Source organism: Ambystoma mexicanum, chromosome 1p (assembly GCF_040938575.1).
Source record: "Ambystoma mexicanum isolate Mex_15411 chromosome 1p, UKY_AmexF1_1, whole genome shotgun sequence".
NCBI classification, from domain to species: Eukaryota; Metazoa; Chordata; class Amphibia; order Caudata; family Ambystomatidae; genus Ambystoma; species Ambystoma mexicanum.
The window spans coordinates 1,090,378,064-1,090,397,206 of record NC_090921.1 but is presented as its reverse complement, the minus strand read 5'-3'; the positions used below and the strand labels follow the sequence as shown (position 1 = coordinate 1,090,397,206).

The window sequence follows — 19,143 nt, the reverse complement described above, 5'->3', positions numbered from 1 at the left end:
CATGATATGATATGATATGATATGATATTTATATTGCGCTCGTACACATGTGTTTTAGAGCATGACAAGGAAAGGGAGAGGAACCGGGGAGAACAAAACAACGATCTTACTAGGCCCAGTGACATTGGGATTGTGCAAGTGCATGGGAGAGGGGGAGCGGAAAAGTGCATGGAAGGGTGAGAGCGGAGAGTGCAGAGCAGAGGATAAACAGATAAATAATAATAAATGCAAATAAAATATATTATGGAGTAATAAACAGGGGTAGTGCAGCTAGCAAGTAGCAAGTGCTGTGTTTACGGCAGCAGAACTAGGTAAGTCTGATAAGTGCATAAAAAGAAGAAAATGGGGGGGGGGTGGGGCACTGTATGGGTACAGATACAGTCCCCAGTGCAAGGGGTGGCCGGGAGGCAGTGCAGGAGGGTGGCAGGGTGAGCAGGAGACTGGACCAAGTGGACGGAGGGTGGCCAGATGCACAGTGCCAAGAGAGAGCAGATTAGCAAGGGAGAGGGGGAGCAAAGGCAGATGCAAAGACGAAGGTCTTGAGGTGCTTCCGGAACCGGAGATGGTAGGATTCTGGAAACGAGGATTTCCACTGTCTCCTTTACTAATGAGGATGGAGCAAGAAAGTAGCGGTATAATCCACCTATTACAGCATTCTGGTTGGCAATTTAGAGCAAGTGACTTTATCTCACAGTTTAAGGAGAATGATGTAAAGGTAACTATTGCTGGGAGAGAGCCCCGTGGCATGGTGAGGGAGACGCTATACACCGCAAACAGATGAGTTGTACTTTCACTTGGTGTCGATCCAGGACTTTTAGTGAATTCCACCTTCCACTGATGAGAGGTTGGATCTACGTCCATTGACGGGGCACTTTCCCTGTAGTACCTGTTCAATTTGTAAATTTACTGTCAAAATAAAAACGTTCCCCCTACATGGCAAAACTTGGGAAATACACCACCATTCAAATTGTAAGACACCATGGGTGGTGTACTGTATTGAGTGCCCTTGCGGGCTCAAGTACATTGGCAAAACCACGCGACTGGTCCACACACGTATTACGGAGCACCACTCCCGGATCCGCTGCAAAGCCATCAATACACCCCTTGTGAGCCATTTCATGAAATATGGCCATACAACTGAAGACCTACGGTGGTGGGTTATCGATGTGGTTAAAAATGCTTACTCCAAGCATTGGCTAATAAAGAGGCACGCCAGATTTTTGAGTTGGACACAATTGAACAGGGTCTCAATGAAGCCTCTCCAGCTTGGTGGTAACTATTAATGTTTATGTTTATTTTTAGTCTTTTTCACATACCTACTTTTTTCAATGACTGTTCTGTGCGTCATACACTCCAATTTGTGGCTGCAATGCGTTACAGCAATAGGATGTTTTTCATCATTTTTTTAATCCTTTTTTTATTTTTTGTAAAAAAAATGTTTTGCTGTCTAATGCGACACCGTCAGGATCATCCACATAGTGTTGCTCGTTCATTTCTCTTTGTCGTTTTCCTCTTTTTTAGATTGATTTTACAAAAGAATTCATTCTTTGTGATCTGCTAGATCTTCCTTTTCCCTGACTGTCTTCAGGGTATTCTACTGACGTACCTTATAACGTCTCGTTGCACTCTGGAGGTTGCCTGTATGTGCATTGAACCTCTTGAGAGAATAAAAACCCCAGTCCTCTCTCTCTGTTGCTTTAATGAGGAAATAGTCACGCCCCCGGAAGTCCAAATGCTTCACTTGGCTTTGAGGCTCCAGCATGAACGCACACTTTGAACAATACGGATTTGTTTTCTCCTACCCGAGGTGAGCTGAAGGTAAGCATCGACGTGTTTACTGCTTTCTTGGTATCCACGTTGCACAGCACCCGTCGATCATAACAGGGTACTCCTCTTGCCTCCCCAGTTATTTGTCAATACCGTACTTGCAGACGGCTACGACAGCGTTTGAGATACTACTCTCTGTGCCCAAATAGCTTTGTATTCTCACTGCGCCCCCTCGTATATGACATCACTGCCCCCAGCAGGTTCGTCTGTTCACTTCAGTTTTTACTTATCCTCTGATATCCAGCACTGATTAATAGTATCTATGTTTAATTTTCTAATGACATCCTTTTTGCAATAGGTGTGTTTCCATCCCTCTGAGGTGGCCCCGCATATTTGAGTGAACCGTTTGCGGTGCTCTTTTTCCAGAGTGCCTATCTAGGAGCCAGCTATTGTGGTACTTTAGGTTTGGACCCAGTTTATTTTACTTTGGCTATTTTTCTAAAACCACTAAATATGGGTGCTTTTATTCCGACTTATACTGACTTATATCAATATACATTTGTGCACGCACGATTCATTTATATTCATTTTTGTTCTTGGCTTTTGGCACTTTCTATCGACCCTTCACGGCGCTTACAGACTTTTCACAACTAGGTGGTCTGGCGCTCACCTCTAGCTATGGGAAATGGGAGCGAGCTGTCTGGGGTCTGCCTGCCAACACAAAGGGGCGGCTCCCTGGTGTTGTTTGCCATTCTTTGGTATTCCTAAATCACCCTTCGTGCTAAACACCTCATACTGAATCTAAACACGTTTCTTTTAAAATAACACAACATGATGGGTTGACATTTGACTGTTTTTGTAGGGGCTGAATTTACGACTGAATTTCCTGAAGAAGGTGGTCTTCATGTCTCTGCACACCACCGAAACGCCAACCTTGCCGTGCCCTATGCATAGGTGCACATATACCGGTGACCTTAGGACGTGGCTCCATCACGCTTCCCACGGAAGGCGCAGGACATCATTCCAGCCTGATGTACAACCTTCTAGGTTTTTGTTTCACAAAGCAATTGTATATATCATTTTCAGTTTGTTAGATCATTTCTTAGTTTGTTTTGCTTTTTGCCTGAGTCTGGCTTAATGCACAGGATTCATGCCTGTTACACAACCTCTTAGTTGTCTTTCTGTGTTTTTACACCCGGAAAAAAAAGTTTGCATCAAATTGCTATGTTTGTTATAACCAAATTTACAAATCATACTTTTGATTTAGCAAGGGCCAGTCAGCGAAACTTCGCTCTATGCCATACCCAGTCTAAATAATTCTGTGAGAAATTCTCATCAGAACAAGAGCTGTTTGTTCAACTTGGATAGATAAAGACGTCGACCAGTCCAAGTGTTTTTCATAAACGTGTTTGCTTTTGCTCTTTTCTTCTTCTTTACTTATCTTTCTCCCCTCTTTTTTCTTTTTCTTTCTTAATAACACTGAATGTATGTTGCATATATCTGAAGAATTGTCAATATATGTGTACTTGATTTTTGCAGCCAGTAATTTGTTAAATTCAGGTCTACTTTTATAAATTAAAAAATATTTATGTACATATTTCTCTTTATATACTTTGTGAGTTTTTCATGCTAAGTGCCATTAATGAATGGCGCTATTGAGGTTTAGCACGACTGGTGGTATACGTGCATATGAAAAACTGAATGATTTGTTCTGTTTCAGCTATCAGTTGAATAAGGTACTGTTAGCTCTCTAAATTACTCTACAACTTAAGCCATACAGGAACATTTTCTATTATATGTTTTACAAAATACAAGGTAGACAAACAGGTGAGATGGCTATGAACATAGTCCACTCCAGGGTTCAGCCCCATGCCTGGTCAAGGAGGAGTGTATTAAGAGTGTGTCCAGTAGAAATGTGTGGAATTTCACTCCAGGTTACAAGTGCATTGAAGCAATTTTCCAATCCACGGCAAGTCTCAGATGAGGACACACAATTCAGTCCAGGTCAGACGTGCTGTAAAACATTGTTCAATCCAGGGCCAGTTTCAGTAGGTGATAAGTACACCACCTGGCCCAGTGCCAAGGTCCAAAGAGGCAACTGAAACAAGGAGGTGTAGAGTAGCTATCAGGTCCAGGCCTATTAGGCAGGTATAGTCTTTATGGAGGTATTAATGATCAAAGATGTCTTTGGCGTGGTGAGCTCGAGACCTTTTCTGAAGCATCAATGTTTTCTATCACTCTGAGAGAAGTAGGCAGATTGGTCCAGAGACGGGCCCCAGATGTGCCTGGGGGCCCACTTCTCAACATCTTTCTTTTCTACAGCCTAGCGAAGTAGGACCTGGAAGAGAGAGAGTTTAGGGGCTAGGAGGGACAATATTCAGCCACCAGGCAAAGGAGGTGCCAGAGACCCAGGCCCGAATATGCTAAACTGGGTTGATAACACAAAGCGCAGCACTCTTAAGGTGGTCTGAGCCTTCAAAGGGCGTCAATGCAGTGATTGCAAGGCAGAAGTAATGTGGTTTCTAGGTCTTAACCAGGGGAGTATCCAGCATTGCAAGAGTGGGGAAAGGGGGGTGAGCCACAAAAAAAGCCCTATTACTTTCCCACCAAATGCAGTGCATGCAATTCCATATGGTCTCATTCGCACCCGCAAACTGCCCACCCCTGTCCTAATCTACTATTTTGATAACATCAGTGGCAGGTGGCATTTTAACACATAACACAAAAAATAAAACTAAAAATCATTGCAGATGGAGAGAACTCATCTATTAGAGCTCTGTCAAGGCGCTGTGGGGCAAAATACACACAGATCTCCTTATTTGCATATGGATTGCACAAACAGAAATGACTTCACGAAAAGGACATCTCATCAGTCTTTGATACTTGGATTTGTAAATGACCATACACCATGTAAGTGACCATACGTAAGCCAAGTGGCAAATAACTTTGTGGTGCAAAATACCTAAATTGCACTATTGTTATATATGGAGCAACTCCATAGTCAGGCTTAAAAAAAATAAAAAAATAACAGCATCATGTATTAACATAAGCTCTGAAGTGGACCACTTACAGAGCTGCAGATAAGACACAGTGTGATTAAATTATCTGCCCAGGATCACACACTTTGGTTAAATGGTGAAACTGGGATGTAGACAATTTAAGCAACTGATCACATCTTGCCAGGTTTAGTTGATAAAGATATTTATAAGGTTTAAGTTTGCATTTCATAGGCTTAAATCATACTTTATTTTTAGCAATGCCTTGCAAGCAAAGCACATTACATAATACACTATCATTTCATAATTATCTTTACCTTATATACATCATCATAGAAATATGCTGAGCAATAAGATTATGACTTTAGTTTTATTCTCCCCATCCTGCATTCAAATTCAAAATAACATTGTGCAGGTTAATGTGAGCCTACGACACCCCCCTTGCGTAAAACCATAGTCATTATCTCATAAAGTTTGCAGCATTATGCCCCCTTTCCTTCTCACTGCTGACCACTCCCTCCCATGCACATTCTAAAGGGCCAAATGTCCCTGCTAATAGTCCCCCCTCCCTCCCATCAGTGCCTAATGGCTCACATTGAAATACTCTGTTGACACAGAGCAATGTAAGAGCCCCTCTACTGCTTCCCAGGTACCTTCCCAAAGAACAGGTAATTTAGCCGTGTTTGTTCTCGCAGAGAGGCCTATGACTGTTTTTGATTGTAGATTTAGTCAACATAAGTTTCGTAGGGTCATCCAGGTGTGGACTCCTTGCTCACTGTGCTCAGAGAGGCACAGCTCCACCTCACTGATGAGGCCCATCGAGGGTGAAACACGTGTCTGGGGTTGCTGTTGGTACTCTTGTTCAGAAGATAATTGCCATAGCACTCCTGGGCTAGACTGCCCATGTGGGCGGCACAAAACTGATATGCAAATGGATATCCGTGAAAGGTAAAGTGAGCTAAAGTGTGGCTGCAGACTCTCGAGTGGGTAGCTTCCCAAATAACAGGTCATTTAGCCGTGTTCGTTCTTGCAGAGGGGCGCCTATGACTTTCTTTTGATTGTTTGATATGTGTAGCTTGCATGCTATTGATTATTGGTCAATATTTCCCTGGGGTACCAAACTACTTAGGATTGTAATAACAAATGTTACTGCAGTGTGTTTTAGCTTTGTCTTCCACTGTAAAATCTCTCCTCTATTATTTGGTTAGGTGCTATTTAACCCACCTCTCCTCTTAGAGGCCCAGTAGTAGAGACTCCAATGATAACTTATCCTATCTGGTCATTGAAAAGAGATGCTTTACCGTGCAGTGCCAACAGACACACAGCAAGTAGCTACACACACATGCTTCTTATCATGTTCTGTTCAATAGAACTCGAGACCAAAAAAATTTAAATGCGGCAGAGGAAATACCACTCTTCCAAATGAGACCATGATCAGGACTGCTCAGAGATGAACCATGATGGCCAATAGAGAGTGATCCCTGTTACACCGGGTAATGCCCACCCTCTCCATTGGCTCATTCCTAAATGCGTGTATGACTCACCAACTTAAAAAGCAGCTGAAGTAGAGACTGATGAAGAGCCTGGGTCCACATCTGCTTGATGTGCCAGCCTCATCTTTTTCATTGAGCCTAGGGCACACAGCCTTCCTCTCAGTGTGTGGGAGTGGATGGCAGCAGCCATCCTGCAACGACATGGCAGAGGGAAGCTTGTCCCTGCCTGGGCCACAGAGGGGCATTGCCGGCCTGCCTCTTCTGTCTTTCACTTCCAGGCAGGCAGCCTGACTCTTTACTGTACTGCAGTACCTGTGTAACTGCTGTGGCAAGGACCAGACTGCCCTGTAGCCGTTGGCCTGGCCTTTGGGGGTTGTGGGGGTTGCTTCTTAGTTTCGTAGCCTGTGTCTGATGTTAGGCGTGAGAGTTGACACAAGGTAAGTCCTGACAGTTGGCAAATAGAAGAAATGAACAATGGCACAATGCTAGTCCCAGAGAGTTGGCATTGCAGGACGCTTGATGTGAGTGCCAGTCGATGGAACAGGGTCATTTCTATGGGTAAAATGCACTACTACCCAGGGGTATCTTAGTGCTTGACCACACGCCCAATAGAGTTACAAATCTCACTAGAAACGGAGTTATTTGATATTTTTTCTGGACTGAGGCAAGTTTTCTGCAGGATGGGTAGGAGTTTTAAGAGGATTCTAGAGTTTGAACATTAGGTAGTTTACAAGCAATAGATCTTAAACTACGAACTAAAGGTTGTGGTTTTGGACCATGTTAAATATATAATGGTAGTGAGCCATAGATGGCTTTATGCGCCATAAATCCACAGATGGATTATGGATTTATTCACTTTGTTGCAGCCCCCGCCTGAATTACCCCCCTCCCCCCTGCCCTCTCCGTGTATTCAGGACTAAAATAAGGGCCAGCTGAGGAAGTAGTTTCAATTATAAGGATGTTTGGAGTGCTTCACTTATATGATATGTATATTGTCATGCTAATATTTCCTTTTCAGGGACGTGTGGAGTATTGTTGGATGCCATTGATGATGTTCATTTGATTTTGTAATTTTGTTGCTAACTTTTCTTTTTCTGTCACAGGCGGAGTTACGGGGCGGTCTTAGCCGGGGAGGAGCTTTGCCGCTGCGGTTTCAGCCGCAAGTGGATCCCGATGGTTGCACTCAGGGCAAACTCGGACGACGGGCACTGACTCCCCCTTAGGGACAGTTGAGACTCTTCGTCAACTGAATGCAGTGGTCCCGCATTTTTTACTGCCTGACAGTTGATAACCAGAGACGGACGTCCGCTACTTTGGAAATTGCTAAACAGAAGTGAAACGCGTCACCCGTGGTCAATAATCTTGTTGCAAGCCCGGGAAATCATTGGACTACCTTAAAAGTTGCTAACGACATTGATTTGCTTATGTGGCTGGGACCGTGCCAATTTGTTTGCTCCAATAAATGTGACCTTTGTGTTTCTGTGGTTATTGTTAATGAAATGGTAAACAATGTATCCCTGTTTTTAATCCTGGGGGGTTGGGGAGCCATTGTGGGGGATGACCCCACTATGTTTTGAAGAACCTGCAAGGGAAGCCATGAGGGCTGACACAATGTGTGCCTCGATATTTGTAACACACTAATTTGTGTAAAATGGCAGAATGCAAGTCCTGCGAGTTGGCACAAGGGACATCCTGACAAGGCACTGGAAGCTAGTTTGAGAGATGGGGCATAACAGCGTTCTGACACATTGCTGGCAGGGAAAGAACAACTGTGGGCTCCAGTTTTATCCTGCATACAGCGAAGCCGACCTGCCCGCGAGAGAAAGGAAGCTTATCCAAAACGTTACCCATCCAGGCACCGTGCTGAGATTCGTGGTTGCCTGCTGTATTGCAGGCTGTAAACACAGCCACCACCCATGCAATGGAGGTGTATCGAGAAGAAGGGGCATGACCAGTGCAGGGAAGGTGCAGAACAAGACAGAGAGAGGCTCTCTTGCCGGAGCGTCGCTCCATCTCCCAGACCTAGCACCCATGATTGTCCCAGATCCTGTTCCTCAACGAGTAGACCACTTTCGGAAGACTCAGCACGGAGCATTGCCTCTGATCGTCAAAGCACAGGTTGCTCACGGCTGCTATAACTAACTCTACAGTGTGCTGCCCTTTCCCTGGGCCCAGGAGCTCACACACAAATCTACCGAGAGCTGCATTAAGCACTAGTAACCAGCTCTTTAATGAACTTTCAGAAGTCTCGCATTGGAAATTACCAAAGCCACACACAACATTGCGGCTGTCCAAACTGATATATATGTCCTGCAATTTACAGACATTTCTTTATTAGGGTGAATATTGTGACCAATCAAAACAGAAGAGTCCATTATTCGCTTAAAAGGGGTTCTTTCTGAATCACTATAAGACATGTTTAACATTTAAAATTGTGGACATTATGATGCTTCCATAATGCTCTTTGCTTTTATGCAAATCGCCAGGATTGGGTTCTATGAAGAGATGCTGTGTTGCACAACCTGGCGGCACCAGCCCTTTGGCCCCGGCACCTCCTTTCCGCAGCCCCGCCCCTCCAAAGAAGTGACAGTTCCCCCAGTGCATCTTCCCGTTTCCAGCACTGGGCATGACTGCAGACCAGTGAAACAGAGCGACGCGCAGCAGGCCAGTGCTTCTAAAAGACCCATGGAGCTGGGGTAGAGCCAGCCATGTGCCTTCAGAGGCACTGCCCGCAGCAGGCCAGTCAGATCTCCTGATTTCCCTGTAGGCCAGTCCATCCCTGAGGGTGTACATGCCTCAGCACAGGCCTTCATGATACATTACCCTCTTTGCAGCTGCACGACTGTGAAGACTCGGGGAGGTGTGGGGGGGCTCCCTGCAATTCATGCTGCCTGCACATTCTGTGTACGCTGGGGACAGGGTGTGATGGATGGGGCAGCAGGGTGGAGGTTGTGTGGGTGAGTTGTGTTTGCTGAGGGATGACTCCCTGCCGTCAGATGTGGGAGGTGATCTGTGGCAGGTGGCCCCTGACGTATGGACGGTGGGGCCAATACTGGAGGAAATATGGAGGTGTGTATAGCGATGCCTGCTCCATTATAAATCTCCTTTCCTCTTTTGTATTCTAGCGCCATCAATCAGACTCTGGCTGTCTACTTCACCGTCTGTCTTTTCCTATCCCTCGCTCTATCCATATCTTTTCCCCACCCCATTCTCTCGCACTCACGCAACTCTATCTTTCTGTCTTAATCTCTCTCACTATCAATCTATGTCACCCACCTGTTACAACGCCCTCACTCCCCCCAAACTCCCCTCCTGTCTCTGCTGCTGGTGCTTCAGTAATGTGGCTGTCAAAGGCACTACCAACAGATAGACGAATGGGGGGTGCCCTTTTGACACTGGTCAAATGTACTAGCTACAAAGTGAAGCAAGTCATCGTACTGGCCCACTTTGGCCAAAAAGTGCCAATTTTGACCAAAAGAACTGGCCCACATTAGCAAGTTGAGCCTACAATTCTGGCATTGCCCTATGTGCCAGTCCAATTCTGGGCTTGGCGGGTCTGCCTTGCTTGTGTTGTCTCCCCAACATGGGAACGCAGATTCCTTTGCTATCAGAATAATATCTAATGCCAAAATGTGCCCGTTACATGGGCAAGGCTCGGCACTTTATGACCACTGTGGCGATGATGTGTGCAGCATAAAAGACAAATAACATAACATAAGCAAACACCCCACACGCTATACTCTGTCACTCTGCCCATTACCCACTGCCCCTCCTTTCTGCCTCCCTCTCTGTCACAAACTTCCTCTATTAACCTCTTCATCTGTCTAACCCTAGCCCTCTCTGACTTCCCTCTCTGACACCTTCTCACTCAATGGATCCCTATCGCCTGACCCCTCTATGAAGCTCCCTCAATGTACCTCCCACCCAATCCTGCCCCCCTCTATGAAGCTCCCTCAATGTATCCCCCACCCAATCATGACCCCTCTATGAAGCTCCCTCAATGTATCCCCCACCCAATCCTGACCCTTCTATGAAGCTCCCTCAATGTATCTCCCGCCCAATCCTGCCCCCCTCTATGAGGCTCCCTCAATGTATCCCCCACCCAATCCTGACCCCTCTATGAAGCTCCCTCAATGTATCTCCCACCCAATCCTGCCCACCTCTATGAAGCTCCCTCAATGTACCTCCCACCCAATCCTGCCCCCCTCTATGAAGCTCCCTCAATGTATCCCCCACCCAATCCTGACCCCTCTATGAAGCTCCCTCAATGTATCTCCCGCCCAATCCTGCCCCCCTCTATGAAGCTCCCTCAATGTATCCCCCACCCAATCCTGACCCCTCTATGAAGCTCCCTCAATGTATCTCCCACTCAATCCTGCCCCCCTCTATGAAGCTCCCTCAATGTATCCCCCACCCAATCCTGACCCCTCTATGAAGCTCCCTCAATGTACCTTCCACGCAATCCTGACCCCTCTATGAAGCTCCCTCAATGTATCTCCCGCCCAATCCTGACCCCTCTATGAAGCTCCCTCAATGTATCTCCCACCCAATTCTGACCCCTCTATGAAGCTCCCTCGATGTACCTCCCACCCAATCCTGCCCCCTCTATGAAGCTCCCTCAATGTATCACCCGCCCAATTCTGACCCCTCTATGAAGCTCCCTCAATGTACCTCCCACCCAATCCTGCCCCCCTCTTTGACGTTCCCTCAATGTACCTCCAACCCAATCCTGCCCCCCTCTTTGACGTTCCCTCAATGTACCTCCCACCCAATCCTGACCCCTCTGATGCTCCCTCAATGTATCTCCCGCCCAATCCTGCCCCCCTCTATGAAGCTCCCTCAATGTATCCCCCACCCAATCCTGACCCCTCTATGAAGCTCCCTCAATGTACCTTCCACCCAATCCTGACCCCTCTATGAAGCTCCCTCAATGTATCTCCCGCCCAATCCTGCCCCCTCTATGAAGATCCCTCAATGTATCCCCCACCCAATCTTGACCCCTCTATGAAGCTCCCTCAATGTATCTCCCGCCCAATCCTGACCCCTCTATGAAGCTCCCTCAATGTATCTCCCGCCCAATTCTGACCCCTCTATGAAGCTCCCTCGATGTACCTCCCACCCAATCCTGCCCCCCTCTATGAAGCTCCCTCAATGTATCACCCGCCCAATTCTGACCCCTCTAAGAAGCTCCCTCAATGTACCTCCCACCCAATCCTGCCCCCCTCTTTGACGTTCCCTCAATGTACCTCCAACCCAATCCTGCCCCCCTCTTTGACGTTCCCTCAATGTACCTCCCACCCAATCCTGACCCCTCTATGATGCTCCCTCAATGTATCTCCCGCCCAATCCTGCCCCCCTCTATGAAGCTCCCTCAATGTATCCCCCACCCAATCCTGACCCTTCTATGACGCTCCCTCAATGTACCTTCCACCCAATCCTGACCCCTCTATGAAGCTCCCTCAATGTATTTCCCGCCCAATCCTGCCCCCCTCTATGAAGATCCCTCAATGTATCCCCCACCCAATCTTGACCCCTCTATGAAGCTCCCTCAATGTATCTCCCGCCCAATCCTGACCCCTCTGTGAAGCTCCCTCAATGTATCTCCCGCCCAATTCTGACCCCTCTATGAAGCTCCCTCAATGTACCTCCCACCCAATCCTGCCCCCTCTATGAAGCTCCCTCAATGTATCACCCGCCCAATTCTGACCCCTCTATGAAGCTCCCTCAATGTATCACCCGCCCAATCCTGACCCCTCTATGAAGCTCCCTCAATGTACCTTCCACGCAATCCTGACCCCTCTATGAAGCTCCCTCAATGTATCTCCCGCCCAATCCTGACCCCTCTATGAAGCTCCCTCAATGTATCTCCCACCCAATTCTGACCCCTCTATGAAGCTCCCTCGATGTACCTCCCACCCAATCCTGCCCCCTCTATGAAGCTCCCTCAATGTATCCCCCACCCAATCTTGACCCCTCTATGAAGCTCCCTCAATGTATCTCCCGCCCAATCCTGACCCCTCTATGAAGCTCCCTCAATGTACCTCCCACCCAATCCTGCCCCCTCTATGAAGCTCCCTCAATGTACCTCCCACCCAATCCTGCCCCCTCTATGAAGCTCCCTCAATGTATCACCCGCCCAATCCTGACCCCTCTATGAAGCTCCCTCAATGTACCTTCCACGCAATCCTGACCCCTCTATGAAGCTCCCTCAATGTATCTCCCGCCCAATCCTGACCCCTCTATGAAGCTCCCTCAATGTATCTCCCACCCAATTCTGACCCCTCTATGAAGCTCCCTCGATGTACCTCCCACCCAATCCTGCCCCCTCTATGAAGCTCCCTCAATGTATCACCCGCCCAATTCTGACCCCTCTATGAAGCTCCCTCAATGTACCTTCCACGCAATCCTGACCCCTCTATGAAGCTCCCTCAATGTATCTCCCGCCCAATCCTGACCCCTCTATGAAGCTCCCTCAATGTATCTCCCACCCAATTCTGACCCCTCTATGAAGCTCCCTCGATGTACCTCCCACCCAATCCTGCCCCCCTCTTTGACGTTCCCTCAATGTACCTCCAACCCAATCCTGCCCCCCTCTTTGACGTTCCCTCAATGTACCTCCCACCCAATCCTGACCCCTCTATGATGCTCCCTCAATGTATCTCCCGCCCAATCCTGCCCCCCTCTATGAAGCTCGCTCAATGTATCCCCCACCCAATCCTGACCCTTCTATGACGCTCCCTCAATGTACCTTCCACCCAATCCTGACCCCTCTATGAAGCTCCCTCAATGTATTTCCCGCCCAATCCTGCCCCCCTCTATGAAGATCCCTCAATGTATCCCCCACCCAATCTTGACCCCTCTATGAAGCTCCCTCAATGTATCTCCCGCCCAATCCTGACCCCTCTGTGAAGCTCCCTCAATGTATCTCCCGCCCAATTCTGACCCCTCTATGAAGCTCCCTCAATGTATCTCCCGCCCAATCCTGACCCCTCTGTGAAGCTCCCTCAATGTATCTCCCGCCCAATTCTGACCCCTCTATGAAGCTCCCTCAATGTATCACCCGCCCAATCCTGCCCCCCTCTTTGATGTTCCCTCAATGTACCTCCCACCCAATCGACCTCCGTTTCTTCCCACTCCTGCTCTCTCTACCCTTCTCATTCGAGCGATCCCCCACTGCCCCGCTCTCCCATCCATCTCCCTTTCTCAGACTTTTCTGCCTCTCATGTTCTTGCTCTGTGCCGCTTGCTGTTTCAATCTCTCTCCATCCCACACTCATCCCACAGTAACATGGACGGTATCATCTATGCACTGTCCTCTCTAACTAAAAATGCACAGATTATTGTCCAAGCGATAGCTTTTTTTTACACAAGTTACGCATTTTGCTTGTTTGAAACTTTAGTTTATATCTTGTTCCTTCATTTGAAATCCCCTATAGAGTCATTCTGGGAAATGGCTTTGCCATCGTTGGCGCCTTGTTAGTGGATTATGCGCAGGGGGTTATTCCGCCTGATGCAAACCTCTGCCTCTATGCGTGCTCCCCAACCTCTCATCAGTGGAAGGTGGAATTCATTAAAAGTCCTGGATCGATACCCTGGGAAAGTACGACTCATCTGTTTGCGGTGTATAGCGTCTCCCGCACCATGCCAAGGGGCTCTCTCCCAGCAATAGTCACCTTTACATCATTCCCCTTAAACTGTGAGATAAAGTCACTTGCTCTAAATTGCCAACCACAATGCTGTAATAGGTGGATTATACAGTTAATTTCTTGCTCTATCCTCATTAGGGAAGGGGACAGTGGAAATCCTTGTTTCCAGAGTCCTAAAAACATCGCCATGGTGTAGGACCAGATCCCCCCCAAAACCATAAGTGAGATGAGGCAGGTGCCTCCCTCGACTGCACCCCTCCACGTCCTGGAATCCCCGGTCATGATTAGGGCAGACGCAAAATGCAATCCTGCTGCCCAGGACCCACCAATTAGTCTAAGTGATGGGAGTCTGGGAAGTCCCCCCTCCTTTGTCCCACCTGTCATTATTAGGGAGTCGAACCATGTGGAACTCCAGCTTCCTTCATCATAAAAAGGGGGATTCAGAGGGAACTCCACCGCCTAGTATCGATCAATCATCTTAAGTGAGAGGGGTCAGGTGGTCCTGCCCCACCTTGGACCCAGCGGTCCTATGCATTCAAGCTTCCCTGGAACCACCCATCACAAGTGAAGGAAGCCAGGTGAGGCACGCCGCCTTGGAGTCGTGGATAGAAGGCCTGAGCCCACCATCCCTGCCCATGTGAAGGAGGTGATAGTGGCCACCAGAAGTGATGCAGGGCCTCCGAGCCGTATCACTCATCGCAGTGATATGACGATGTTGCACAGTTAATACTTTGCCAGGCATGCCTCAGATCAATTTGGAGTCCAATGATGTGCATACCAGTGGCTTCCTGAAGCTAGGTCCGCGCTCAATAAATACCATAAGAATAATAATATTACCAATAAATACCATATGTGTCTTTTAATAATAAGCAATGTGCCTTGAAGCCAAGAAAACATGCTAGAAGCAATTTTTGAAAACAAATTGGGTTCATATTCCTTTGCATTCGTTTCTTTGTGTTATTTATTCATTTGGTGCCTTGAGGCAGAGCGTGAGGACCACGTGCAGAAGCACTATGGACCATCAGCGAGAAAATAAAACCCGGCGTTTCTGTTTAACTTGGAGAAATGGGCTGTAGCCGTGGTGTCTTGCCCAAACAGTGTGATCCTCGGCAAATCCCTTTGACTCCTCATGTTTCGGTACCTTTATGAAGCAGTAAGGAAGTCACTGAAAGCCGGGATACAATCCTGTGCAAAAGCACCACATTTGCAATGAGCTAAGCATAGCTGTGAGGTAATGATGCTACTTTCTACGTGCTGGTAACTTTATTAATGTTTTTAATTATAGTTGCAATATTATTATCTGGCAAAACCGTTTATACCTTCTTCTGGTTGGTGGCGGTGTCTGCGACCTTACAGACATTTTAATTGGCCAGAAAGCTGCTCTGTAATTTACTTACTTTCAGTTCTTTTCAAAGGGGGTTAGAGGGGCAGGAGAGTTAACTAGGCCTTTGGCTGGAGGTACTTCCTCAGATTAAAACTAAAAACTGGAGGAATGACTGGGAGACAAATTACCCCCCCTGTAGTAATGTCTCCAAAATCCCAGGGGAGCCGCCATTGTGTCACCTCTAATCTGGCGGGTAATAAGAGTCTAAAATTGATCCGGAAGCAAACTCCCCTCCTGTCTAATAAAATGACAATAACCATTGAGGTCATTTTCCCTTAAAACACTGCATGAGGGTGAGGATGGGGCGGCTGGGTTCTGTCCCTTGGTGACAGAGGCGGCAATGTCTTTCTTCGTATGAAACGCCTTGCCACCCACCAATATACTCTAGAGAGGGCAAAATATTAAAAGAAAGATACATTCTGAATCTCCTCAATTTAGGTGGACACATATTTTTGAGATAAGAACATGGATCTCCTGGCGGAAAGCTTTGAGTGCTATATTCCACGTATCGCTTTTTTCCGCTTAGTTTGCCCATATTTTGAGATCGATCCCAATCCCTAGTTTTATTTTTTACGACAAAGAAAACATGAGGCAAAGGAAGGGCGTGAGCTGTGGTCATGCAAATACTTTCTAAATGGGTCAATGCTGATGCTTGCAAATCAAATAAGAATGGGTTTGGGGCGTGCTCATAGATATGAGTGGCAACCAGACCTAGAAGAGTACTATTGTCAAGAAAAAGAGTGCATAACAATAACAAAAATGTACATTGCTGCATCAACCAGAGGAGCCCGATGGAAGCGAGGTCCAACTCAGACCTCAGGGTCTCTACCGGGACAGCACTAGGAGCACCCAGTAAGGAGCGAAGACATTTCCCATACATTTTATCGAACCAAGTGGCATATCGGGTCGATAGCGCTTCCAGCCCATATACCAGACCGGGAATCACACTCGTTTTGTAAATAGTTAAGAGGCCTTCCACATTAAATCCCCCTTTTCTGGCAATAAACCTCTTAACGAGCAGCCATTTTGTCAAGACTTTAGGCGTTATGAAATCACCACAAAAGGACATCGCAGACAATATTTGATGGGGAAACCCAAATATACAAAGCCATCCACTATTTCCATTGTATTATTTGCCAATCTCCAATTAAAAGGAAACTTACTTCGATACCTGCTGCCAATGACCATGATTTTACATTTTAAAGAATGAACCTTCATTTTGTTTGCAGTAGCAAAGGCAAGCAAGGCCTCCATGGAATGCCGAAGACCAGTCGGGGCAAAGTGGAGCAACACTGGATCATTGACGTAAGCCATCCACGGTATGGCCTCCTTCCCAATATATGGTTGAAAGATGCGGCTGCCTCTTATTGCAGCGTCCATGTCGGAGACATAAAGATTCAACCACATGGGTGCCTCAATTTGTGGTAATAGCACATGTCATTATTCCATCCTGATTGACACGAAAGGTGGCAGTAGTGTCAGAACATATTAAATTATAAAATGAAGCAGTTAAGGGTCTAAACAGCAACGTTTGAGTTTTCTCCATAGGATAGGATGTGAACCACAATCGAAAGCCTTAGTATAATCTATAAAACAAAGACATAGTTTTCTATGTGGACGGCGCAAAAACGTCCGCCGTCACATAATAGAGCCCAGACGTTATGTGCTCACCTGAACCCAGTTTGACACTTTTTTAGCAAGACATTCTCTTCCTCCCATTTATTTAATAGGCATCAAATTTGGGAAGAGAATATTCTGCAGCTAGAATCTAGCGTGGCTAGCAGCTTGCAGTTAGAGGGGTACACTCCTGCGTCCCTTTTTGGGCACTCTGATTAGGATTGATTCCTGCCCATTCGGTGGGATAGTTCCTTGGACCATGATGATATGAGATAAACGTGCCAACAAAGACCCGAAAATGTTGGGTTATCTTTTATTACGACGATTGCAACACCGTCTGGGCCTGGGCCACGAAAGGCCTTTATCTTCTTGATGACCTCTGATATATCTGCTTCTTCAAATCCTTCAGAAATACCGTCAACCGGACTATCGGAATATGGTCCAGCCAAGCTATGGTCAAAGTTGAGTTCTGTGACATATCTGACCCAGAGAGTTTCAGGTATACAGTTAAGTTGCAGAGTAATCTCCCCTGGCACAAATCTCCTATAGCTAAACCAGAAGGTTAAACTGTCCTTCCCCCTAAGCAAAGTAAAAAGAAATGTCCAATTTGTGGTATTCACACTGCATTTATGATTCTTCATCCAATTCATGTACCAGGTGGAAAGGCACAATAGCTGTCTTTTCCAGTCTGATCGGGACAGTGGGTATGATCTGTTGAAACTCGCAACCACCTTGTGGTAATCCTTTTGCTTTTTGTGTATTGCAAGATCAAACAATCCCATAGATAGATTTTTGTTTCTGTAGCATACTCGGTCCGAATGGAGCAACTCCAGGAAATCAACCATCATTACTCATATGTCCAAGTTATTCTGCATCAGCTATAACTCAGGCACTTGCTCGCCAGAATTGAGCGTGTGGTTTATTTTCCTAATGTGATCAGACCATATGATTTGGTTTCTCCGATTAATCACATCAATGCCGGTGCAAAGTCCAAGAGGGTGCTGTTTATGTGGTTGAAACTGAGACCGCGTAAGTAGAGCGTGGTCACTAAGGTCAGTGAAATTGATCTTTAACAAACTGGTCAGCATCCACAAAGGGGAATCAAGAAAAGCATAATCAAGGATAGAACTGACCTTGCCATTTGTCCAAGTGCTCTTCGCCGCCTTCCCACCTAGGCCCTTCATACTTTGGCAACTTAAGTCAAATATATTCAAAAGCTTCACCCACTCACTTCACCCACTTCTAACCAGGACGAACCCTAGGCACTAAATACGTTTTCAGCAAAATCATTCGTAGACAATGGGCGTTAAAAGCACTTGCAACAATTATGCCGCTGCCAGGATTTTGATCGATCCATTTTAATAAAAGCCTCTCAATGGAGTTTTCAATGGTATTAGTAAAAAGGCCATATTGGGGGGTCGTACAGATTAAGAATCAGGCTCCTGTTTAACGTTGTGGATGAGTCTTCGAATACCACACTTAGACATAAGGACTAATTGGCCCAGCGGCAAATTCTCTCAATTTAAATTGTACTTTTGCCCCAATTGCAAGGCCCCCTATAGGGTGACCTCTCCTTGCAAATTGCTGAAAGACAAATTATGTTATAGCCGTCAATTCTGAAATCGCTACATGTCTAAGTTTCCTGTAACAGGAAGATGTCACTAATTGTCACTAATTGTGATGATAGAAACACCAGTAGGACGACCTAAAAAGATCTAAAGCCAGGAGTGTTCCATGAGAGCCATTTGACATTATACAAATGAGCGTGTCAGTAATTACTATCTCCCAGAGAGTCAAGAGTCCAGCGTTCTACCTCACCACACAGGGGTCTCTTCTCTGTTGGTTTAGAAAAAGAAGATATCAAACTGGCTCTTTCCATGCAACTTACTCAACCTCAGCCCTGCCTGCCTTTCGGGGATACAATCCTACTGCAAAATCTGAGTTCCTCACTGGCCTATTTACCCTTCCGGGGGCACGACTTGTAGACAGGGCTCCAGTCGAGGGTACAGGCAGGTGGGTGGAGTCCTCCCACTTTTTTCTGAGGGTGGACTCAGCCCCTCCCAAATTGATGAATTAAAGCCGACTTTGGGGATCCAACTGTAGTTGTCATGTTTGTAGGCCGGACACTTCACCTCTGCACTATTTAACCTGATGAACAATAGCAAACAACTAAAGGTGAAATATGCCTTTTCGGTACTGCAAGCTCCATTGAAAACATTTGTATTGGTTCCTGGAGTTTAA

General features: G+C 46.6%; 1 long non-coding RNA gene across 3 annotated transcripts; it reads left to right on the top strand.

Annotated features, from left to right (window-relative positions):
- The first annotated feature begins 1,711 nt into the window (after positions 1 to 1,711).
- LOC138448271 (uncharacterized) lies at positions 1,712 to 7,734 on the top strand. Of its 3 annotated transcripts, none has more exons than XR_011260120.1 (3): positions 1,712 to 1,818; positions 2,630 to 2,800; positions 7,360 to 7,734. It is a non-coding gene; the product is annotated as an uncharacterized lncRNA (long non-coding RNA). The 3 variants fall into 3 exon arrangements; XR_011260126.1 differs by having other exon boundaries at positions 2,630 to 2,814; XR_011260114.1 differs by having other exon boundaries at positions 2,630 to 2,836.
- The last annotated feature ends 11,409 nt before the right edge of the window (positions 7,735 to 19,143 follow it).